Source organism: Oryx dammah, unplaced genomic scaffold (genome assembly GCF_014754425.2).
Source record: "Oryx dammah isolate SB20612 unplaced genomic scaffold, SCBI_Odam_1.1 HiC_scaffold_10, whole genome shotgun sequence".
Classification (NCBI taxonomy): Eukaryota; Metazoa; Chordata; class Mammalia; order Artiodactyla; family Bovidae; genus Oryx; species Oryx dammah.
This window is the reverse complement of record NW_024070194.1, coordinates 74,025,474-74,050,687: the sequence shown is the minus strand read 5'-3', so window position 1 is coordinate 74,050,687 and position 25,214 is coordinate 74,025,474. Positions and strand designations below refer to the sequence as shown.

General features: G+C 39.6%; 1 protein-coding gene and 1 long non-coding RNA gene across 3 annotated transcripts in view; both read left to right on the top strand.

Annotated features, from left to right (window-relative positions):
• The window catches only part of MACROD2 (mono-ADP ribosylhydrolase 2), a 2,300,803-nt gene that overhangs the window by 1,179,529 nt on the left and 1,096,060 nt on the right, over positions 1-25,214 (top strand). The window lies entirely within an intron of this gene.
• LOC120869161 lies at positions 8,598-23,697 on the top strand. Its single transcript, XR_005722449.1, has 3 exons — positions 8,598-8,672; positions 15,809-15,814; positions 23,685-23,697. It is a non-coding gene; the product is annotated as an uncharacterized LOC120869161 (long non-coding RNA).

The following is a 25,214-nucleotide window of genomic DNA, read 5'->3' as shown; positions in this document are numbered from 1 at the left end:
CTGAAGTGACTTAGCAGCAGCAGACAATAAATACACTGACTAGAGTCATGGGACTAACTGGTATCCTGGTTCAACTGGCGGGATTTCAGAAACGGCACTGAAGTAAGCAGGTATGTCCTGTGGACTCTTGAAAATAAACTTTTAAAATCAGCAATATCCTAGAAAGCAGCAGAGGGTATTTGCAGTAACATGGATGGACTTGGAGGGTATTATGCAAGTGAAGTAAGTCAGACAGAGAAAGATAAATACTGTATGATATCACTTATATATGGAACATAAAACAGTACAACACACTAGTGAATGTACCAAAAAAGAAACAGACTCAAAAATACAGAGAACAGGCTAGTGGATACCAGCAGAAGGGGGATGAAGAGAGGAACAGTATAGGTGTAAAGGATTAAAAGGTACAAGCTAAGAAAGAAAGATAGCGCTAAGTCGTGTCTGGCTCTTGCGATCCCATGAACTGTAGCCTGCCGGTGCCTCTGTCCATGGGATTCTCCAGATAAGAATACTGGAGTGGGTTGCCATTTCCTTCTCCAAAAGGTAAAAGCTATAATGCATAAAATAAGCTACAAGGATGTGTTGTCCAACACAGGGAATATAGCAAATTCCCTGTTTTATAATATTAATAACTACAAATGAAGTATAAGCTTAAAAAACTGTACATCACTGTATTATACACTTGTAGCTTATATAATATTGTACATCAACCATAATTAATAAAAAAAAGAATAGTATAAGTGATACACAGGTAAAACAAAACAAAAAGAACACAGGCTTTGGATGCAGACATTCTTGAGACTGAATTGCTATCTCCCCACTTCTTAGCTCTGTGATGCTTGAGCAAGTTATCTATTTCCTATGCTCATTTATGCCCATCTGAGAAGTGATGTGACATTACTGAACTCTCAGAATTTAGGTTAAAAAAAATGTAATCATGCCTGGCTTATGCTAAGCAATGGATCAAGGATGTTTTTTTGTTGTTATGTTCTCCCATGCTTTGGCAAACCTTGGTAGAGTGAAAATGGCTATATAGAACTTAATACCTTGGGAAGCACCCTGGTGGGTGTTACTTCTCAGTGCTTTAATGTGGGCCAGTCACAAACATTTAAATACCCTGTGCATTACCTGTCTACCTGTTGCATTGCTGCCTGTTCATATAGATGGCCTTGGTCTGTACCCAGTGATATCCGCTCTGACTAAGCCTCATTTTACTTCCAGTTTCCTTCTAGATATTCCTAGAATCAACTCCTTTTTAATTTTTACTGCCATTTTCCTAGTTTAGAACGTCATCATTTTTCACTGTTTCCATCATGCCATCCTAATGAGGTGTATCCTTTCTCAAATTTATTACCTGTGTTTGAACCAGACCAAAAAAAAAAAAAAAAAATTGTGAAGCACAATTCAAATGATGTAACCCACTAGGTAAACGCATTTCACAGCATTTACCAAAGGCTCCCTCAGAAGAGTGATAGTCCCACCACAATTTGGCTTCCCACCACCCCACCTCCACCTTCTCCTTTGTGTCCCGTAAGATAGGCTGTGCTGAGGAGAAAACAGGGTCAGGCAGGTTAAATAATTAACCTGAGGTTACTCAGGACCAGGCCAGTGTTTCATCCCAGGCTGCTCTGCTTTACCGTCCAGATCTGCACGGTGATTCCACAGATCGGGAATCAGCAGGCCACAGCCTATGGGCCACGTTCACCCCGCCACCTGCTTTTGCAGGTCCCTTTGATTGGCATGCAGCCACAGCCTTTGCTTTGCATCTTGTCTGTGGCCGCCTTCTTGTGGCAACAGCAGCACTGAGTAGTTGCCTCTGAGACCTTCTGGGCCACAAAGTCTAAAATATTTACTATCTGGCCCTTTACAGAAAATGTTTGCTGGCTAGATCATACTGGGGTTCAAAAAAGTGAAAAAGATAGATTCCAGGATTTTCACACTGAGGAACTCTGTGATCCAGTCTTCTGTCACTTTAATGAAGGTCAATGAAATGTTGCCTTAACAACGAGAAGAGTCACTGAAGGACTGAAAACTGAATACACTAGGCGATTTTAATTACCTAGGCATCTATTGGGAGAACAGCTTGACAGGATGTAGATTGTCCAATCAGTTATTTTTAAAGGGTTGCTGACAGTGCTTAATGTGGAAGAGGGAGGAAGCTAAAGAGACGGCAGGCCTCCTCCGCCTGCATAAGCCCAAGGAAGAGCAGACAATTGCAGACAAAATGAGATATGTTTCTTGGAAGAGGCAGAGACGGTGAAATAAATGGCAGAATTTGCAACGCTAAGGCAAGGGATTATGAAAAGCAGTTGAAGAAAGACTATGAATTTTAAGAAAGTAAACTGGAGTACAAAATGCCCCAAGCCTGCAATGACTGGATATTTGCATATATCCATGCACAATCACCTGCTGGAAGCACTCAGAAAGTTTGCCGTTGACCTTGTTCGAGGGAAAGATTGGAATACCCAATCATTCAGAGAAAAAAAAAAAAAGGACCAGCAGTTTGAGTGAAATAGACCAAATTTCAAAAAAGAACTCAGCAAGAATAATAGTTCGCGAACTCTTCTTGTTCTCTGAGAGGTGTTTTGCCTTTGGAGGACTGGAGGGCAGAGGGGCAAGAAGCACGGGTTGTTGAGACTGTGTTTATCGAGAGCTGAAATACGCCATGTTCAGAGTGTGGTGGGAACATAATGGTGATTAAGCCTTAGACTTGGATGTGATTCTTGTTCCAAAGAACTCAGAATATGGAAAATTGCAAAATGATATTCTAGCGGCCTGAGAAAATAAGTGCTGTCTCCATCTGCTATCATCTAATTGACTTCCAGGGAATAATTTGTGTGCCCCAGGCTTACTGTGCTGACACCCTGATGAAGTGGTATTCATAAAGAGATGAGCAAGGACTTGTGATGATCTGTGTGTTCTTTCAGATAAAGAAACGGACTACAAGGATCGTTTCCCCCTTGGTTACTCCATTCACAACTCCATTAACCTTTGTCCAGAGCCTGCTGGGTGTCCTGCACTGGAGCTGGGGATGCCAAGATGAAGAAAGACTTGTGCCAGGGAGAAGATGTGGAAACAAATCACTGCCGATCAATTGGATGCATCTGTTTTAACACTTGAGGCAGCCCCAAGCCAGAAGCTGGTTGAGGGGTGAGCAAGTTTGAAGTGGGGAAGCGATAAGAAGAAATTTAGAAATAAGGCAAAGACACAAACTTTGTGTGACCCGATTCCATGATCCTCAAAGGAAGTTGTTTGGGGCTGATGGGGTGTTTTCATGTCTTTTGAGGAAAACCCAAAGAGACAGTAACCTGGTGTCAGAATTCTTGCCCTTCATGAAGGATATGCAACAGAAGAAAATATGAGCTCCTATACACGGCCAAATTTCCCTTCTGTGAGGGGGCTGTGTGTCTGAGTGTGCAAGAGAGGGGCCTCCATCACCCCCTCCTGGGGGCTGTCCAGCAGTTTTCTGTTGATTTGAGAAGAAAATTCACATCCTTGATCCTGAGAGTACTGCAGGCACCAGTAATCAGCCTTCATCGACTTTCTCATCAGTGTTTATCATTTCTCTAATAACAGCCTCCGTTCATCGAGAGCTCACTGTGTGCAGGCACTCTGCTCAGCCCTCTGCATTGCTCACTTAAACCTCCCAATAATCCTAGAGGGTAGATGTCATTTTACCCAGTTTGCTGCTGATAAGTTGAGTCCTACAGTAGCAAACTAACTTTCCCAAAGTTGCTTGGCTGACTTAAGTATTTGGCCGTGTTCCAGATACTTTTAGCATCTATCTAGTGTGTCTTTTACTATGTTTTACAATTTGATGAAAGAGTTTTATGGCTGAGACAATGGCTGGATAACTACTTGTAACTGAAAAAATCTCAGCTTTTTCCTTCCTCTGTAGAGAAAGCCTGCTGCTACTGCTGCTAAGTCGCTTCAGTCGTGTCCAACTCTGTGCGACCCCACAGACGGCAGCCCACCAGGCTCTTCCATCCCTGGGATTCTCCAGGCAAGAATACTGGAGAGGGTTGCCGTTTCCTTCTCCAATGCATGCTTGCTTGCTTATTCACTTCAGGCACTCCGACTCTGTGCGACTCCATGGACAGCAGCCTACCAGGCTCCTCTGTCCACGGGATTCTCTAGGCAAGAATATTGGAGTGGGTTGCCGTGTCCTTCTGTAGTTCTTCCCTACTGGGTGTTTCTCCCCCTTGAGTTTCCTTTATTCCTCACTCTGGACACTTCTGGTCACAAAATGCGTGGGTTTTTTTCCCTGGGCAATTCTGTATGATCCCAGCTGGATGTCCTAGAAGTTAACTCAATCCCCACACTGCCTGGAGATGGTGTCAGACCCCACAGGATGACGTTTCAGTCCCACAGCCACCTTCCCTCCCGCTCCTCCCACCCCCGCTGCCACTTCAGAGGCCAGTCCTAAGTAGCAGCTCTCTAGCTGCTTACACCTTATGTTTAATCTGCTTACAAACTGGAAGTTCCCCTGGCCTCTTCCTCAGGTCTGGTGATTACTAGAGCATCTTACACAACTCAGGGAAACAGGTCTGCCAGTTTAGGAAAGGGTATGATAAAGGATACAGATGACCGGATACACGTGGCGAAGCCTGAGAGGGTCTTGAGCACAGGCATTTCTGTCCCTGTGGAGCTGAGGTGGGTTTCCCTCCTGACATGCCTGTGTTTGCCCACTTGGAGGCTCTCCAAACCCCCTACTGGGACTTTTATGGAGGCTTCCTTGCATAGACTTGATGAACAACTTCTTTTCTAGCCCCTCTCCCCTCTCTGGAGAATTGGGGGTAGGTTTGAAAATTCCAAGCTTTCATTCGTGGCTGGTCTTTTGGGTTGAGCAGCCCACATCCTGAAGCTGTACAGGACCCACCCAGAGTCACCTCATTAGGAAAAAGGATGCTTCTGGTGCTCTTATTACTTAGAGTTTTACAAGGGTTTGAAGAGTTCTGTGTCAGGGATAGAGTCAGAGGCAAATATTAGCATGGGAGGCACTATCAGAGAGGCTGGTAGGGTTTCTCTCACCTCTGAATTGAATACGTATATCTTCTTAATCACCGTCTAGTCCATGTGAAGAGTATTCAGAAGCCTAAGAGTAGGGGATTGCTGTTAGACATAAAGTGTTGAGGGTCTTAGACAATGAAATTAAGCCACTGGATGGACTTCTTAGGAGTGGCTTAGGTAATGAGGGATGAGGAATCTAGATGAAAATCAGACCTTGAAATGAGTAAGTTTTCTGGTTTAAATAGTACACCTGAAATTATAATAGGAATACTAACAAAAATGAAATTTATCATTGAATAGCATTTTTTTTCAAAGAACTTTCTTTCTTTTTTTTTTTTTTTTTCCATGTACCAGCCCCAAGCGTGCCGTATCCTGCATCGGACATAGACTGGCAATTCGATTCTTTCATGATATTATACGTTTCAATGCCATTCTCCCAAATCATCTCACCCTCTCCCTCTCCCTCTGAACATATATTCTTTATTTCTCTGTCAACAACACTGAATTGTTGACAGAAAACCATGATCCTCTGGGACATGCCATCTAGTGGGCTTTCTTGTTGGATTGCCTTGATGTCTTTTCCAAACTTCAGATTGTAGTTTCTCAGTCAACCATCAGGAAGGATGGTCAAATTTGATGCTCACTTGTGGCTCAGATGGTAAAGCGTCTGCCTACAATACGGGAGACCCAAGTTTGATCCCTGGGTTGGGAAGTACCCCTGGAGAAGGAAATGGCAACCCACTCCAGTATTCTTGCCTGGAAAATCCCATGGATGGAGGAGCCCGGTAGGCTACAGTCCATGGGGTCGCAAAGAGTCAGACGCGACTGAGCAACTTCACTTTACGGATGAGGAAGTGAAGAAGGAAGTTTGTAGAACTGAGAGGTAGCAAAATCCACACCAGAACCCAGTACACTTGACCTCAAACTTTGTGCCCTTTTTTTTTAAAAAAAAAAGTATTGTGATAAAATACGTGTTGCACAGAATTGATCATTTTAACCTTTTTAAAAAATGTATAGTTATGTAGGATTAAGTATATTCACCTCCTTGTACAAACATCACCATCAGTATCCATACCTTATTCTATAGTCCCAAACTGAAACTCTGTATCCAGCAAACCCCATCCCCCCAGCCACACCCCTCCACTGCCCTCCAGCCCCTGGCAACCACCGTTCTACTTTTTGAATCCATGAAATTAACCATCTAGGTACCTCATATACCAGGAATCCTACAAAGTTGTTATTTTGTGACTAGATTATCTCACTTACCCTAACATCCTCAATGGCCATCTATGTTGTAGCATATGTCAGCATTTCCTTACTTTTTCATACTAAATAATATCCCATTGTATGTATATACCACTGTTTGCTTATTCATCCATCTGCTGATGGACACTTGGGTTGTCTGCCTTTTGGCTGTTATGAATAATGCCATTATGAACATGGGTGTGCAAATATCTGTTCAAGTTCCTGCTTTCAATTCTTTTGAATATATACCCAGAAATGGAATTTCTGGACCACATGGTAATGCCATTTTTAATTTTTTGAGAAACTGCTGTGCTATTTTTCATAGTGGATGCACCGTTTTTACCTCCGTGTGCTTTTTTGACTACATCAGAGTTGCCTTGGAATGATGAATGAGAGGAGGAAATAGCATTGATACTGTAGCAAAGCCATATGCAGCTGATCTGATACTTGTTTGTGTATCAGTTTAACCCACATTTTTGTCATCTGGTTTGTGATGTTTACAAATAACATGCTTCCTTTGCTCCTCAAAGCATGTTGAATGAAGGAGCATGTTTTAACTTTTCAGTACACTTTGAAGTGAAAGAAAGTGAAGTCGCTCAGTCGTGTCGGACTCTTTGCGACCCCATGGACTGTAACCTGTCAGGCTCCTCTGTCCATGGGATTCTCCAGGCAATAGTATTGGAGTGGATTGCCATTTCCTTCTCCAGCAGATCTTCCCAACCCAGGGATCGAACCCAGGTCTCCCACATTGTAGACAGATGCTTTACCATCTGAGCCAGCATGTCAGTACTTCTGAGGTGTCAAAACAAATGACATAATGTCAGCATTTAGAAGTTCAACTATTTGCAAAGTGATTGCTTTTGTTTTCTGCCAGGCACTCCATGGCACGTTTAACCGGGGTACGATAGGATTGTGTATCCAATCTGCACCAGACTCAAAAAGCTTCCAACACAACTTGGCACAACTTTAGCTTGTTTCTGCCACGCAAAGAAAGGTTCCCTGGGAGTGGAGTTGAAAACTTGTGGATAGGCACTAGTTGTTTAGTCTTGAGGTGAATGTGTGAATGTGTACCATTGTATGTGGGTGATCCCATTTGGGGATTGTTTCCTCCATTTGGTGAACACAGATGGAAGTGACCCACAAGGAGTCAGACCCTTGAATAATCCCTTCTCCTGGAGTGAAGGCAGGACCTGTGACTTGCTAACTGAATATGGCCAAGGTGATCAGTGCCATTCCCTTGCTTAGGCTGCATTTTGTCAATATAAGACTGCCTCTTAGTGGACTAGAGGAGAGATTTCTGCAGACCTTAGTGGACTAGAAGGAAATGGCAACCCACTCCAGTATTCTGGTCTGGAAAATTCCATGGACAGAAGAGCCTGGTGGGCTACAGTCCATGGGGTCACAAAGAGTCAGACGTGACTAACACTAGTGGACTAGAGGAGAGACTTCTGCAGACCTTAAAGCTGCCATGCTGTGACAGTGCAGCCTGGCAAGGAAGGGGCAGCCTCAGGAGATGAGAGCAGACCTTGGTTAGCCACCAGGAAGAGGGTAGGGACAGACCACAGTCCGTCCTGCAACACCAACAAATCGCACTCTGCCAACAGCCATGCAGGCTTAGAAGAGATCGCCAGGCTCCGGAGGGAAACCCAGTTTGGCCGATACCTCGATGTAGAGTCATGAGACCCTGAGCAAAACGTTCAGTTTCCTGACCCTTGGGAACGGAGACGTGAAAAATATGTTTTTCTGTGCTGCTGTATCTGTGGTAAGGTGTCGCACAGCAAGAAAAAATGAATACAACCAGGCACACTCTTAGCATTCCCTTTCCTTTCTCTGCTTGTCTTTTATGTTTGCATCAATTCTCCACCTATTTCCTTCTTTTGTGGATTCTGCCTGATGGTACCGTCAATTAAGTTGCTCTGGTTTGCCCCACGAAAAGGAAGGCACACGACCCAGAGTACTCCAGTCTGATGTTTCTTCCTGAATGTGAATCTTGAAAGAATGACAGGAGGCTGGACGTGTTTAAAGCTGAGTCATCCAGCAGCTATACCTTGAAATGCTACCAATTTTCCTGGAGATTCTCTGTTTCCTGTTTTGCCAGTCTTGCTTCTTCAGCTTTCTCTGTGAGCTCTGCTAGATTCTTTAAAGCAAGTTCTTTTCTGCTTAAAATGAGTCTAATTACCTTCACTGGAACCAAAGAATTCATGCAGTTCTGTCATAACCTATGCAGACTTTGTTTTTTCTCTCTGGGTGGTATTACAACCTTCATTCTAAAATATTCTTCCTGAGCTCAGCTTGGTGCTCTGTGATGACCTAGACGGGTGGGACGAGGAGGAAGCTTGCTGAAGAGGGAAGGAATATGTGTCTGCATATAGCTGATTCGCGTTGTTGTACAGTAGACACTAACACAACATTGTAAGGTAATTACGTGTGCATGCTGAGTCTCTCGGGCATGTCCCACTCCCTGTGACCTTACGGTCTCTAGCCCGCCAGGCTTCTCTGTCCATGGTATTTTCCAGGCAAGAATACTGGAGTAGGTTGCCATTTCCTCCTCCAGGGGATCTTCCCGACCCAGAAATTGAACCTATGTCTCCAATTATGTGTGTCTGTGTGTGCGTGTGTGTGTTAGTCACTCAGTCGTGTCCGACTCTTTGCAATCCCATAGACTGTAGCCTGTGAGGCTCCTCTGTACATAGAATTCTCCGGGCAGTAATACTGGAGAGGGTTGCCATTCCCATCTGCAGGGAATCTCCCCAGCCCAGGGATTGAACCTGGGTGTCGTGCATTGCAGGCAGATTCTTTACTGTGTCAGCCACTAGGGAAGCTCATCACCTATTATACTGCAATACAAGTGTTCTTTTTTTTTCTTTTTTTAATAAAACACCTTTCCCATCACTAATTGCCCCAGGTAACATCCCCAAAGCACTCAGGGGTTAAGGAAAATTCTTAATGACATTTAAATGATAGGACTTTGCCCTCAGAAGACTGGAAGAGATACAGGAAACTTGTAAAGTTGCTTTCTTAACTTTAAGCAGGATTATACTTTTTAGTTGGGTCTCGTAAAGAAGATGCTTAGACAGGGTAAATCACCAAGATGTATATATATTTTATGCAGAGATTAAAAACACAACTTTTTTTTTTTTAAAAAAAAAAAAAAAAGAGTACAGAATGGCTCTCCACAGTGGATTTTTTAGTTTCTTAGAGAGAAGGGAAACAGCAGTTGGTGGTGCAGTTTGTCTCATCTTCAAAGTTGGGCGTGTAAAGATGCATTTCCTGGACTGATGTATCAAAGACAAAGGAAGAATTTTAAAGGAAATGAGAGCTCCAGAATTAAAAAAAAAAAAAAAGCATTCAAAAGTGGAGAGAATTGCAGTTTATCATTAGAATTGTGATTTTTTTTGACTCACTTCTCTGATACACAATTTTCCTCTCCTTCATCATAAAAACCTGCTTCAAAAGTATTATTATGTTTCTCCTCTCTTTGTATAGAGTCATGATATGTGAAGGTCAGATTATATTCTTTACAAAGAAAGATATAAAAAAGTTAAAATAAAATCATCCATGTTTTTATCACAAGTCCTTGACACCATGCCAAATATGGTAAAGCATTTTTTTCTTTCTTAGTTTAATTTACTGAATTACAACTGAGGGATTTTTTTCACGGAATTCCTAAAATGACCATTAAAAACTATCCCGACAGATTCTTTGCTTGTGCTTTGACATTTTAAAAAATATAGATAGCATTCAATACTGCTATAGTTGAGAACACGTTCAAAATGAAGTTTATGTCTGTGAGAATGGATGAATCACAGTGAGGATAAAGATGTAGGAAAAACATAAAAAAGAACATCAACAGCTGAGGAGTAGTTTTTATGAAACTTCGCTGGGTTTAGCCTTGCTCTGGAGCTGGTTTTAGCTGCATTATAAAGCACTGTGTTGCCCATTTTCCTATTACAGGGACATAGTTGAGGTTTTGTTTCAGGATTGCAAAAAGAGATGAGTTGATGTTTTTATAATATTTCCTTTGAAACGTAAAACTGATCATGGTCCTTTACAAGATTTCTTTCTCTTCCACACACATTCCAGGATTGATCAAAATGAAATCAATCTTAGAGCTCGGGAAATGTCAAGATTTAAAGTGGTCAGTTCTAGACTTTGCTGTCAGGCTGTGTCTTCTTGCAAAAGTGAGTTCTGTCTCCCATTTCATTTTTGAGAATTGGTTGAATCCAAAGCATGTGTTCTGGATGCCTCTCACCTTGCTTCCCATCCCCTGAGCATCACCCCCGCAGTGCTCATCTTCTAGTGTGTTTGGGGGTTGTCAGAAATTATCTAATCGATTACGGGAAGAAGGAAAGTCATAATGAAGCACATTACTTTAAGTAGCCAAGGTGTATTGCCTGAGAATGCCTGAAGAAGATCAGCGAAGCATGCTCCCCATTTCCTGCTATCTGGTTTTCCTGGTATGTCCCAAGGCATAGATGGGGGTCATTAGGGACTGGCCTCTAAGGCCTTGTGTGTCATCGTCATATCGTGTTTGTGACTGAACAATTAAGGGTCCAACAGGCAAATAATGCATTGCGCACTTAAAATTTGTTAAGAGAATAGAACTTCTGTTCTTGCTACAGTAAAATAACAATTAAAAAATTTTAAGAGAAGGAGCCAACAGTTGAAGAAATAGATTGCATGTCGTTTAAAAATTTGATTCAGTATTTGAGCAGTAGCTTGAATATTCTCAATGGTTTGGCACCATCTCCCCTGGGAATCGGCTCCATAGAGTGAATCCGGACAATGCCCATTTTAACCGGACAATGGTCTTTCATGCACAGAAGTTGTTGTTCTCCTGTCCTTTGTCCTTATTTAGCCCCACAATCATGACCCTTGGAATAAAACCTTGGTGAAGGATCAGTCAATGGCTTTTTTTTCCCAGAGGACTCTGAAACCACTCCCCAAAGAAGGCCTTTTAATTTTTATAGTGATTTCACTGAGAGATATTCCTACCCAAACTCAGTCTCTCAGAAATTGACATATCATTTTATATTGCACCAAAATGGAAGGAATACTAGTTGACCTAAAGGCTAAGCTGTCTTTCTAGAATCACCATCTGGACAACTGCTAATTTGAACCCAACATCTTAAGTCAAGTGAGCTTGTGACTGGAACTGTTACTGACTGTTCTTCGTTGGAAGCACTGAACTTTGATGATAGCCAGCATTTTCCAAATCAAGGTGAAGTCTTCCTGAAGGATATAGCTTCAGTCCTAAGGGCGATCCCATCTGAAGTAAATGGGAAGTAAATCTCAACTCCCCTTGTCCTTTTATAGTGCCGTTTCATGAGCCTCAAACATTTCAGTTCACTGTGTGAAGGGTTTAAGGTAGAGAGTAAGTCAGTGGTGTTTGGGATATATTTATGATTTCTGTGTATGTATGCCTACATACACACTGCTATTTCCTTAAAAATTCATCTTGAAGGTTATTTCAGACTGTAGTTGATCTCTTCTTTGAGACTCTTCATGAAATGGTCTATTTTAAAAATTAATTTCCTCTTTTGTTTACACCTCCTTTACTGCTTTGTTGGAGATGAAGCCATTTTGGGAAAGAATTTGGCATTGCTTCTATGAAACAGGAGAACTTTATTTACTTAGATTTTTTTTCTTTTTGGAAGACTATGCATTGACATGATAGAACATCCACATTTTCATTTTGGACATGGAAAAGATGGAAAACAGGTTTGGTGTGAGCATGTGGGTACATGTGGGTGTATGTCAAACTCTGTCCTAGGGGAAGTGCTGGCAAGGTTTAAAATCCTCAGGAACTTGAATAATTAATATCTTCTTTTGCCTGTGCAAATCACAGGACCTGAGCGTATCTCACCCTTTGTACCATTTGGAAACCATTACCTTTTGCCCTGAGGGATTGATACCGCAAGAGAAGCGGTTTCTTGCCAGCCTATTCTGCAAGTTTCATCTGGCTCATTTCACTGCCTGCCCACCCATCTTTCCTTCCGCCCATATCATTTCCTTTGGTTAAAACTGCTGGCAGTTTCTTCTGCTTTGTGCTCATCTTTTTCTTCTTATTTACAAAAGCCCATCTTCTCTTGCCAGAAGGAAGAGGGGTGTAGCGTGTACATCCACATCTAGTTGGTTTTGCTGCTCTGCAGAGGTGCAAACAGTGCTGAGGTCTTCAGACATAGGAATGTCAATAAACACCGTAGCGAGGATGGCACAGCATCCCAAAGGACAGGATTGCAGAGATTTTATCTTTACTCCAATACCAGCACCTGGTTAGAAAGCACATTGTAGAGAAAATAAAAGGAAAAGAGATGAAAGCTTCCAGCCCATAATGTCCCACAGGGAAACATCTTAAAACTCACACTACCCATCTGAACAAGTGTGTGTGGCAGCTCTTCAGTGAAGGTTTGAAAGCCCAGGACAGAATGACATATTCTGGTATGTTAGGCACATTCACACAGTGACATAGAGCACTTACTGGGTATTTGGCAAACTAAAGCTTTGAAGCACTTAGAGGCAAAGCATGTATTAATATATGCAAACTAATGGCAATTATCAATGACCCCGAGGTGTCTCGCAGGTTGATAATGTGGCCCTTGATGCCACCGAAGGTGACCACTGCTGGTATAGATTCTGACAATTACTAGGATTATATCGTGATGTGAATTTTATCTACTTAGCAGTCTGAGCCGTTGCTCTTTTGCCAACAGTTTCGCTTGCACATATTAAGTAAACAAGCGTGTTTATCACCCCTGGGATCAGTAAGTGCTAATAAAGTCACTGCCGCTTGCATTTTAGATTTGTTTTGATGACAGACACATCCTAAATTAACTAGGAATGGTTTGCTTACTTCAGAGCTCAGCAGGAAAGGTAAAGACGTGAGCAAATGAGTTCAAAGAATGGTGCACGTATCTTTGTCATCAACATACTCTGTCTTAGATTCGGTTCCTAAGGACTGTGTGTATGCCTATATACACACTGCTATTTCCTTAAAAATTCATCTTGAAGGTTATTTCAGACTGTAGTGAGGAAAACCAACCAACCAGCGAACTGATGCATGGAATCTGCTCCTACAATTTATATAGTAATTTTATATGTGATTTTATTTAAAAACAGCACTGTGCATGGAGGCATTTTGAATTATTTTGTGTTGTTCATTGAGGACCTCTTTTCAAATAGTACTCCCCTATTCAGTTAGTACTCTGAGTGGGCTGAAACATGATAAGCCTTTCCCTATAGACAGTTGATGAATATATGGATTAAAAATAGAGTAATCCACCTCTCGACTTTCACCCCTTCACATTAACATCCTGTCTCTCATCCTGTGTTTTCCTTTCTGCTCCTCACTGATCAACTAGAAAAAAAAAAAATGTATTCACTGACCATCCCCCCTCTTTGCTTCTTACTTATTTAAAAATATTATTTCTTCCTGAATTAGTAGAACATATTGGCTAGTTGATGAAATTTCTCCCAACCATTTTCCTTAAGACGTGTGGCGTTTAAGTGTTGAGCGCCCTCTTATCACATGACCTCTTCTGCCGCACCACCGGTGCAGGAAGCCCTGCCTGAAAGCCGGGTCTGCTGACACTGAATCCTTCTCTGTTCCTGCCTCCCTCTTGGCTTCTCCTGAGTTCTGTGAATGTTTCCTTCCTTTTACTCATCCCATTGATGTAGGTGTTCTGCAAAGAAAATTAATAGATACTGTTTAGAACTAAAACCAGTTATATATATATATATATATATATAAATGAATCATATATATTACCTATAAATATTACATAATATTTAACATTTATAATTATGTGTATAAATACATAGTATATATTTCCACTTCTATCTTTTGGAAAGGATGAGATTCAGGGTAGTTTACTGTCTCTCGCGGTCTCCGTCTCAGTGTTAAGACAATGCCTTGAGTTTAACATTTCCAGCAGACTGGAGGCTTCTATATGCTAGGCTAAGTTTTCTAAGTATTTGGCATATATTATATCCTTTAATCCTTACCACAGCCTTCTTGTGACTTATCTCCATTTTATACCTGACGATGTTTTGTGTGTTATCCCACTGAAAAAGACTTTCTTCAAGGTCATCCTGAAAACCAAGATGAACTGAAAGTGTTTGGCATAACTCAAAAATGAAAAGGAAAGAAGGTTCAGATAATGAAATTTCTCTAACTAGGAATGGTGGCTTTAAAAAATTTATTTAAAAAACAGATAATTTAGATTTTTGCTATATCAGCATGAATGTCTTTTTTTTTTTCCTAACAAAGAGGAAAAAAGTAATAAGAATTAGTATGTGGGGAGAAAACTTAACTCTAAATATACCCAATTTCTAATACTCTAAGTCATACATTTAAATATTCTTATATTTTTCAGCTTTCCATTGTTTTTAAGGTACCTTTCTTAATCAGCTGACGATAGTTTAAAAATTCATATTCTCTTCTTGCCTCAAAAAATGAAATGAAAAGAGAAAACTTAAGTCTCCTTATAAACTAGTTCTTGTCTTTTTCCTCAAAGTAATCAGGTTCTCTGTGGCTCTGGCATTAAAATGTATCAAAATGGTCATTGGTTCATGGGCATTAGATTCTATAACACAATTCTCTCTATCTGGATGTATTGCTATTTGTTTGAAGACACATTCCACCATTATCAGAGTCCTTGCTCGCAGTGAGGGATGCCGCTGCTGCTGCTGCTGCTGCTGCTGCAAGTCGCTTCAGTCGTGTCCGACTCTGTGTGACCCCACAGACGGCAGCCCACCAGGCTCCCTCATGCCTCGGATTCTCCAGGCAAGAACACTGGAGTGGGTTGCCATTTCCTTCTCCAGTGCATGAAAGTGAAAAGTGAAGGTGAAGTCGCTCAGTGGTGTCCGACTCAGCGACCCCATGGTTTGCAGCCCACCAGGCTCCTCCATCCATGGGATTTTCCAGGCAAGAGTACTGGAGAGGGATGCCATTGCCTTCTCCGAGTGAGGGATGAGCTGGAGTGAATTTGGGAATATAGCCAGTTGTTTTCTCTGCTGCATTGCTCAGAAAGTTATTCAGGAACAAGCCCACTGTGGCAAATCTACCAAGCAGAAGGTTTGATGCCTTGACATTTTGGACTATCTAACCAGCACGAAAAGTCAACAGAGAGGTACTTCTAAACTTGCTTAGGAATTATTTGATTAAATAACATTGTAGGACAGGAAAAGCATTTTGTTTTACTTTTTATTCAAAACATAATCCAAAGTCAACTGAAGTTTATGGTGTCAATTGTGTTCATTATTTTATTCAGATTCTTTTCCTTTTTTTTTTTTTTTAAGCAATGCTTTGCTTTGTACCCAAATGTGTCTGTATGTGCCTCTTGTATTTTCTTTGGCAGAAAGATGGAACCTTCTACCCAAAGCTCAAAACTAACCAAGGTTAAGTCGTAGGCACTCCTTGCCTCAAAAGGGTGAATACCATAGTTTCTGGCTCTCAGTCTCTGAACTGAAAAGCTACATTTGGGACATATCTGCTGAGTAAATAACTAGGGTAAAAAAGTCTTTATCTCAGCAGCGAGGACTGTGAAGTGAGCCACCTGTTAACATCCTAACGCGTGTGGTTACAAAGTCATGTTGATGTTGCATTTCTTTCTCAGAATAACCCAAGGTTGTGCTGCCTCATAAGTTAGCCACATGTCACATACGGTGCTTTAATTAAAAGTGAATAAAATGTAAGATTAGATTTTCAGTGGCAATAACCACGTTTTCAATGGTCGGTGGTTGCATGACGTCTAATTTAGATCCTTGAGACTTGAGAGGTTTTCTGTAGCTCCCACCTGAAGAAAATCCTTTCCTGATAGATGAGAAGCTGCGGCTCGTGGAGCTGCTGGCAGACAGGCTGGGGTCGTGGGGAAAGCCAGCCTCACTTGGCTTGTAGCAGCTTATTCCTGCCTCTAATGACCAGCGTGCAGGGCGACTGACTGTGTCAGCTTCACTTTCTCGGTCTCCGTTTTTCAAATCAGAAACATCAGATTCTGCGCGGGCGAAAACAGTGTGGTTAGTCAGATATTTCCAAGACTATATTCTGGTGAGTGTTTAACGTGTTTGATTTAGTTTTGTTATACACAAATTGGTATTGTTTTCTACCCTTTTCAGACTTAAATCTTGCTCGCTCTCTCTCTCTTTTTTTTTTTTTGGTGTTTCCTTCTCTCTTTTCTCATCCTTCATACCACAAAAATAGCAGTCATTTTTGAGGTGGAACTGCATGTAAGTGGCAGTAGAGGGTAAAAAAGAAAAGAAAGAAAAGAAAAACACCCAAAATTCTTCAGTGGAAGAAGAAGGATATATTGTAAAATGCTGAAGTGTATGATTTTGTACCATGGCAAAGTAAGTCATTATCAGGTATGGGATAAAGGATGGTTTTATTTGAACTTTCAAGGCCTCAAATTAATTTCCTAGTTTGAAAAAATGAAAAAGCAAGGAGGCAAGTAGCAAATTTGAAATTTAAAAGCTTGAAAGCAGGAATAGAAGTCATTGGGTTATCCGTTTGTTAGAGTAGCAGTCCTATATCTTCTGTAAATGGATATGGATTAAGAGAAACTGGATGCTGCCCCTGCAAGTGAAATAGGTAAAATGTAGACCTCATCAAATTACTTCCCAAAATAGGAAATTTCATTAACAACAAGCTGAATATATGTCCCTATTTATCAGTTTTATTTTATATAGTTACTTAGAGGAAATTATCAGGATGTAACTATTATCTTTGTCTACAGATGGAAATTTAAATATAAATTTAAATATAAATCCATGGCATTGTTTTTGTGTTTTTGTTTTCTTCCCTGTTGTTCAGAGGATTAATCATTACTAAAATTATGGCCTTCCTCAACTTTTCTTCTTTGCTTTTCACTCCAATAGCTTTCTTTGTTTTAAGACAGCTAACTTCTTTCCAGGAAAGAAATCTACTATTTATACTTTGATTCCTTGTTTGTGGACTACAAGAATGAGCATCAAATAAAATAACAATGGCAGTATCATTTAAAAACACAGGTCCATTATCTTCTATTATGCACCCCAATTTTTAAGTAGAATTGTAATAAATTAATCGTTGGCTAGAGTATCATTCTCAGATGTGGAAATTCTGTGAGTAAAAAGGAAATTATTTGGTTAAATCATGTGTTTTTCATTCTTTCTTATAGCTGATGTTAAGAATTTGTAATTTTTATCATAGAAAGTTTTTAAAGAAATCAAATAGTTGTGTTTAACTGTTGAATTTGATTCCTATATACCAGGCTCTCATTGGCTGCAATGAATTGTAGTAGACTCCTTTTTGAAAAACCTCTCATCTTCCTTGGAACCAGTATCTATGAGTATGTTAAATTAATCTCTAAGTACTGTCTTTAAACTCTCTTCCCTCACATTCCCTAGATACTTTTAAGCAAGCAGGACAGGAGTCATTTACTAAGATATCTCTAGGCTAGAGCCCCTCTCCTCAAAGTAGGAATAAAGATGATGACTTTGCACACTCAACTGGGCACATATGGGGAATCCATTCATTAATGTATTAATTCAAACATTTATCAAGATGTCATAGTGAATCTGTTATCAACATGAAACTTTCAGGACACTTCACTGTGTCTACTGCCAGGAGAAAGGGAGGATACACTAGCAATTTCATATTTCATTTATTTGACACCCTGAGTAGATCATTTTTACTATCCATTCTTCTACAAGATAAGATTATTTTCTGTAGTAACCAATGATAACCATCATTTTTTTTTAATTTATTTTTTTACTTTACAATACTGTGTTGGTTTTGCCATACATTGACATGAATCCACCACAGGTGTACATGAGGTACAATTTACATACTATAAAATCTATCCTGTTAAGCCATGCAATTCTTTTTTTTTTTTAATAATCACAAGGTTATGTAGCCGTCACTACTGTCAGATTGCAGAACATTTCATCAACCCCCCTAAATAAACCTCACACCAAGTAGTAGACATTTCCCGTGCCCTTTCCCTTGTCTTCCAACAATCTACTCTATGTCTCTATGGATTTGCTATTCTGAACATTTCATATAAATTCAATTCAATATTATGTGGCCTTTCATGTCTGGCTTCTTTCACTTAGCATAATGTTTTCAAATATTCAGCCATGTTGTAGCAAATATTGGTATTTTATTCTTTTTTATGGGTGTATAATATTCCATTATATGGCTATACCATTTTCTTTATTGATTCATCAGTTTTTGAGCTTTGGATTATTTCTAATTCTTGGGATATTAAGAATAGTTCTATGAATATCTCTGTGTACAAGTTTTTGGTTAAACATGTTTTCAGTTCTTTTGAGTATATACCTAGGAGTAGATTTGTTGGGTCATGTGGTAACTCTGTTTAATTTTTTGAGAAAATGTCAAACTCTTTTTCATTAGTAACTGCACCATTTTACATTTCCACCAACACTGTGTAAGAATTCCAGTTTGCCCACATCCCTGTCAATACTCCTTGTTTTATTTTTGTTTTTAAACAACAGAAACTTATTCTCACAGTTCTTGAGGCTGTGTTCTTGAGGCTGGAAGTCCAAGATTCAGTTGCTGGCAAGGTGGGTTTATTCTGAGGACTCTTGTCTTCTAGGTTGCTGTGTGCTCATGTGACCTTTTTGTGTACATGGAGTCTCTTCTTTTTTCTTTTTCAGTTCAGTTCAGTCGCTCAGTCGTGTCTGACTCTTTGCGACCCCATGCATCGCAGCACGCCAGGCTTCCCTGTCCATCACCAACTCCCAGAGTTCACTCAAACTCATGTCCATTGAATCAGTGATGCCATCCAGCCATCTCATCCTCTGTCGTCCCCTTCTCCTCCTGCCCCCAATCCCTCCCAGCATCAGAGTTTTTTCCAATGAGTCAACTCTTCGCATTAGATGGCCAAAGTACTGGAATTTCAGCTTTGGCATCATTCCTTCCAAAGAACACCCAGGACTGATCTCCTTTAGAATGGACTGGTTGGATCTCCTTGCAGTCTAAGGGACTCTCAAGAGTCTTCTTCAACACCACAGTTCAAAAGCATCAATTCTTCGGCGCTCAGTTTTCTTCACAGTCCAATTCTCACATCCATACATGACCACTGGAAAAACCATAGCCTTGACTAGACGGACCTTTTTCTTTTTAAATATATATAAATGCACTTTTAAAATTAAGGAATAATTGATGTATAATACTATGTTCATTTCAGGTGTATAATATAATTATTTGATATTTGTATGTATTGCAAAATGATCAGCATAATGATCCAGTTAACATTCATCACCATATGTAATTACAATTTTTCATTTTTTTTTCTTCTGATGAGAACTTTTAAGATTTATTCTCGGCAACTTTCAAACATGCAATACAATAACACAATATTATTAACTATAATCACCATGCTATACATTTCATCTCCAGGACTTACTTATTTTATAGCTGGAAGTTTGTTCCTTTTGATCCTTTTCACCCATTTCACTCACTTGCCATTCCTACTCTCGATCAGCCACTGATATGTTCTCTGTATCTATGAGCTCTTTTGAAGATTCCATGAATAAGTAAAATTTATACAGTACTTATCTTTCTCTATCTGACTCATTTTACTGAGCATAATGCCCTCAGGCTCTCTCCGTACTGTCAAAAATGAAAACGTTTTATTCATTTTTGACTGAATAGTATTCCTTTCCATACCACATTTTCTTTATCTATTCATCCACTGATGGACACTCAGGTTGTTTTCTGTGTCTTGGCTATCGTATGTGACGCTGCAGTGATCATGCGGGTGGGTGCCTTAATTTGAATTAGTGTTTTCATTGTCTTCAAATAAATATTCAGAAATGGAATGGTGGGTCACATTTTAATTTTTTTGAGGAACCTCCATACTGTTTTCCATAGTGGCTATAAACAATTAACATTCCCACCAGCAGTGCAGAATGGTTGCCTTTTCTCCATATTCTCACCGACATGTTATTTCTTGTCCTTTGATAATACCCATTATAACAGGTGAGAGGTGATATCTCATTGTGGTTTTGACTTGGTGATTTAGAGACTTGAGGATATTCTCCTTTACTTGTTTCCATCTGTATATCTTTTTTTGGAAGTGTCTATTTAGATCCTCTGTGGGTTTTTAAATGGGGTTGTTAGGCTTTTTGTTATTATGTTGTATGAGTTCTTGAAGTGTTTGTAGAGGCTCTGTGCATTTTTAACTGGGCTGTCTGGCTTTTTGCTGTTGAGTTGTATGGGTTCTTGATGTATTTTGGATATTAATGCCTTATCATATATGATTTCCAAATATTCTGTGGATAGTTTTCACTGTTGTGCAGATGCTTTTTGGTTTGCTGTAGTTCTATTTGTTTTACTTTTGTCGCCTTTGCTTTTGGTATCTCGCCCACACATTTGTCACCGAGACTGGTATCCTAGAGCTCACCATCTATGTTTTCTTCTAGGAGTTTTATGGTTCAGGTCTTACATTTGAGTCATTAATCCATTTTAAGTTAATGTTTGTGTATGTTGTAAGATATGGTCCAGGTGTTTTTCTTTTGCATGTGGCTATCCAGTTTTCCTACATTTATTGAGGAGACTGTCCTTTCGCTATTGTATGTTCTTGGCATCTTTGTTGGAAATTAATTTACCTTTATGGATGGGTTTACTTCTGAGCTGTCCGTCTCATTAATCTCTTTGTCTATTTTGATTGATTTGCTATCATAGTTTTAATTATTATAGTTTTATATGTTTTTAAAATTATTATAGCTATCCTAATAGGTGTGAAGTAGTAGATGTGTTCAATGGTTCAGAAATGATGACTTTTAAAAAATAAATTTAAAAATATTAAAATTCACTAAAATATTTTATATGTGAATCAAAATTTTCATACTTTCCAAAGTATTAAATCTCACAGTTTGTACCAGTTCACTCTCTTAAATATTAAACATGAGTGAAAACCCCAAGAATTCAAATAGAATGACATAATGAAGTAACTCAAATCTATTTGTCTTGGCAATCACATGTTATTATTCTTTATTATGACTCCTTTGCTTAAAAGTAGAAATATGTATTACTACAAAGACAAAAAACCACCTGAAACGAACTTGAATGATTACAAAGAATTATGGACTTCCTTTTAAAACAAATGCAGGTAGCTGAGTTCACATATGTCTTGGGCTGACTATATAGCTGGGACTTCTATGAATTACTTTTGGTAGATAAAAGGCTAAGTTTATTTTTCTTAAGTTTCTAGGTTGAAGCTTAATTACTACCGTTTTTTTTTTTTCTTTCTTAGAACTTAGATCCCTAAAATATATTTTGGGGAAGAGAAATATTATACTACTGACATTATTTGGAATTATAGCACATGTTGATAGTAAAAAGCAGGCCAAATTTTGTTTGATTTCATTATTAGCTGCACCTAGGACAGGTCACCCCAATATATTAGTTTTGAATCTTTTTTGATTTCCAAATGGAATGTTTAAGTATTTTGCATGAGAGACATCTTAGCAATGAAGAAAACTTTTCCAATTTGGTTCCCATTCATGAAATAACTCTTCAACCAGAAGTGATAACCTGCTCTTTCACTGGAGTGCAGTAGAAGAAAGAGGTGATTGGTGTAGGGGACATAGATGCTAGAGAGAAGATCCTAAGCTTACAAAGGTTACCTCTAGGTCAACCAAAGCTATCCCCTGAATAATAAGAAAAACACTGTGCAAAACATTGTAGGAAGCTTCCTTGGTGGCTCAGATGGTAAAGAATCTGCCTGTAATGCAGAAGACCCAGGTTTGATCCCTGGGTCAGGAAGATCCCCTAGAGAAGGAAATGGTAACCCACTCCTATATTCTTGCCAGGAAAATTCCATGGACAGAGGAGGCCCAGCAGGCTACAGTCCATGGGGTCATAGAGTCAGACACAATTGAGGGGTTAACACATACACATATAGCAAATGACCTCCAAACTTAATGCTTAAAACAATAAGCCTGTTGGCCACCTGATGCGAAGAACTGACTCGTTTGGAAAGACCCTGATGCTGGGAAAGATTGAAAGCAGGAGGAGAAGGGGACAACAGTGGATGCGATGGTTGGATGGCATCACCGACTCAATGGAGATGAGTTTGAGTAAGCTCTGGGGAGTCGGTGATGGACAGGGAAACCTGGCGTGCTGCAATTCATGGGGTCGCAAAGAGTCGGACACGACTGAGCGACTGAACTGGACTGAATACATATCTTTTAGCATTTTCCCTGGATAGGCCTTTTCTTCTCGTCACACAGTCAAGTGACAACTTTATGGAGTACAAGAGATTATATTTTAATTCTCGGAGGTAGGATTAAGCTGCCTTCATCGTATACTATAGCTGTCCCCTAAAGAAATTCTAGTCCTGATGGCTAATGGCCTCATATTACATGTAGGAATTACATAATTTTCTTTTGAAAGTAATTATTCTAAGACAATGTTAGCTTTGGTTTTGAATGGTAATGATGCATTTGAACCCTAGAATCATTTGAATTAAATCCTATTTTCTTCTGTTAATTTAAATTCATACAATTTTTTCAGCTGTATTTAAACTGCACAGCATTTGAAGGATAGTTATCCAATATGCAGGGAGGACCCTTGATCCTCTATAACTGCTCACTTATAAGTAAACTGAGGGCTTCCCTGGTGGCTCAGCTGGTAAAGAATCTCCCTGAAATGTGGGGGACCTGGGTTCGATCCCTGGGTTTGGAAGATCCCTTGGAGAAGGGAGCGGCCGCCCACTTCAGTATTCTGGCCTGGAGAATTGCACGGACTGTATAGTACATGGGATCCCAAAGAGTCGGACACGACTGAGCGACTTTCACTTTCACTATTCTATAGGCCAGGTTATGCTTTTTTCAACGATTTTTGTTTGCTGTCTCTTTAGGGAAAAAAGCCTAATTTTAGAGAGATGATTACAAAATAAAATTGCCATTATTAACATAAGTGATTTATTATCATTTTTATGTTTCTTTCTTTTCAGTTTAGGATTGGAGAGTTTGGGAAAATTAGAGACTACCTATCCTTCTGTTGTAGTATAATTCTCAAATTAGTTTTTCTCTCCTACTGTGTCTTAACAAAAGCAAAAAACAAATCATCAGTCAAAACTATGCATATATGTTTTCAGCAGGAAAAAAAAATTGGTTAGATGAACTATCTTACTAACCTAAATGATTTATTTTGACAAGTTTTTAAAAAGCTGAAACCTGTATTTAATATATGTACGAAGCAAAGTGGAAATATATAAAGATTAACCTCTTAGTATTATCTTCCTTAGAAATACACTGCTTACTTGTCTTGTTTTACGTGGAGACTTCTTTTAGCTCCTAACTAATTTGTTTTAATTTTGTAGTCCTTAGAACTACCATCCCTATAGAGTAACTATGGGCAAACTTCCACCAACAGATTAGATTTATTTTTCGTCCTCGCTCCTACATACCTCAGTAAGATACACAGATTTCCATGACATGCTCACATAACACATAACAATTCCTGAAAATTTGGATTCAACTTTTTGATTTTTATTGTATGAAAAATCAATTTCTGGTTTAAATGAACTGAATGAAGAATAGGCTTCTTAAATGAACACTTAGGTGATTTTTCTTTTATCGTTGTGAGTTGATAACAAATGTAGATTTTATATATCAGCTGTGTTTAATCATTCCAGATGGTTTGTATTCAGAATGAATCTCCAAGGCAGGTTTCACTGAGTGTCAAACCCGCGCTTCACTATTACTGGTTACTATGGTTGCTTCTTCATTTTGTAGCTTGAATTTATGAAAACTGCCTCCCTTTGTCCCAAAGCCAGATTGGGCTTGGTGAGATTCAAGTTCTAGACCTACAAAGGGTGTTGGCCTTTCCTTCTCTGCCCCTCATGGTTGTTTTTGTCTCATTTCCATTTGTACCTGAATAATGTGGGTTACCCAGGAGGATGGCGTTCATAGAACTAGATTCGGTCGTGTGATGTTTTCTGCTCCCAACCCCATGCTCTTTAGCCAGTTTCACTTTAACTCCTACTTTTCTATGAATATTTAAATGGATAAGTAAAATAAATTATGCAATATTCGTATTCTATATTATTTTAATTTATTGAAGTATAGTTGGTTTATAATGTGTTTCACGTGTACAGCAAAGTGATTCAGGTATACATATAAGCATTCTTTTTCAGATTCTTTAAATGTGCAGGTTATACTGAGTAGAGTTTTTATATGTAGTAGTGTGTGTATTGGCACCCCACTCTAGTATTCTTGCCTGGAAAATCCCATGGATGGAGGAGCCTGGTGGGCTGCAGTCCATGGGGTTGCTAAGAGTCAGACATGACTGTGCGACTTCTCTTTCACTTTTCACTTTTATGCATTGGAGAAGGAAATGGCACCCCACTCCAATGTTCTTGCCTGGAGAATCCCAGGGACGGGGGAGTCTGGTGGGCTGCCGTCTATGGGATCGCACAGAGTTGGACACAACTGAAGCGACTTAGCAGCAGCAGCAGTGTGTGTATGTCACAGATTTTGTATTTTAAATAACCCTTCTAAAATTCAACATAAGTATATTAGTGATAAGTCAATAACTGTGAATACCATTTTCTGTTTTTTTCAATTGCACAGTGAAAGTAAATCTCAAAATAGTTTCCCTAAACCAAAGGCATGAACATTATATACAATTAAATCAACTTTTACAGTCCATCTATCTATCTATCTATCTATCTATCTATCTATCCTACATCCATCTATCTATACATATATATATCAAGAGGGAGAAAAAGTTTTCAACAAGAGGAAAATAACTAGTGTTTGACTAAGGAGACACGCCTGGGTCCCAGAGTCAGCGTGGTTCCTTTAGCAATCTGCCATGTGCTCCTACAGTGCTCTCCACATAAACCAAATAGAGGAGACGTGACTGAATTAAAGTCCTGAAAAACTCCCCCCTCCTAACCACAGAGAAGCTAATCAAGCAACCCCTCATGGAAATTTCTATGAGG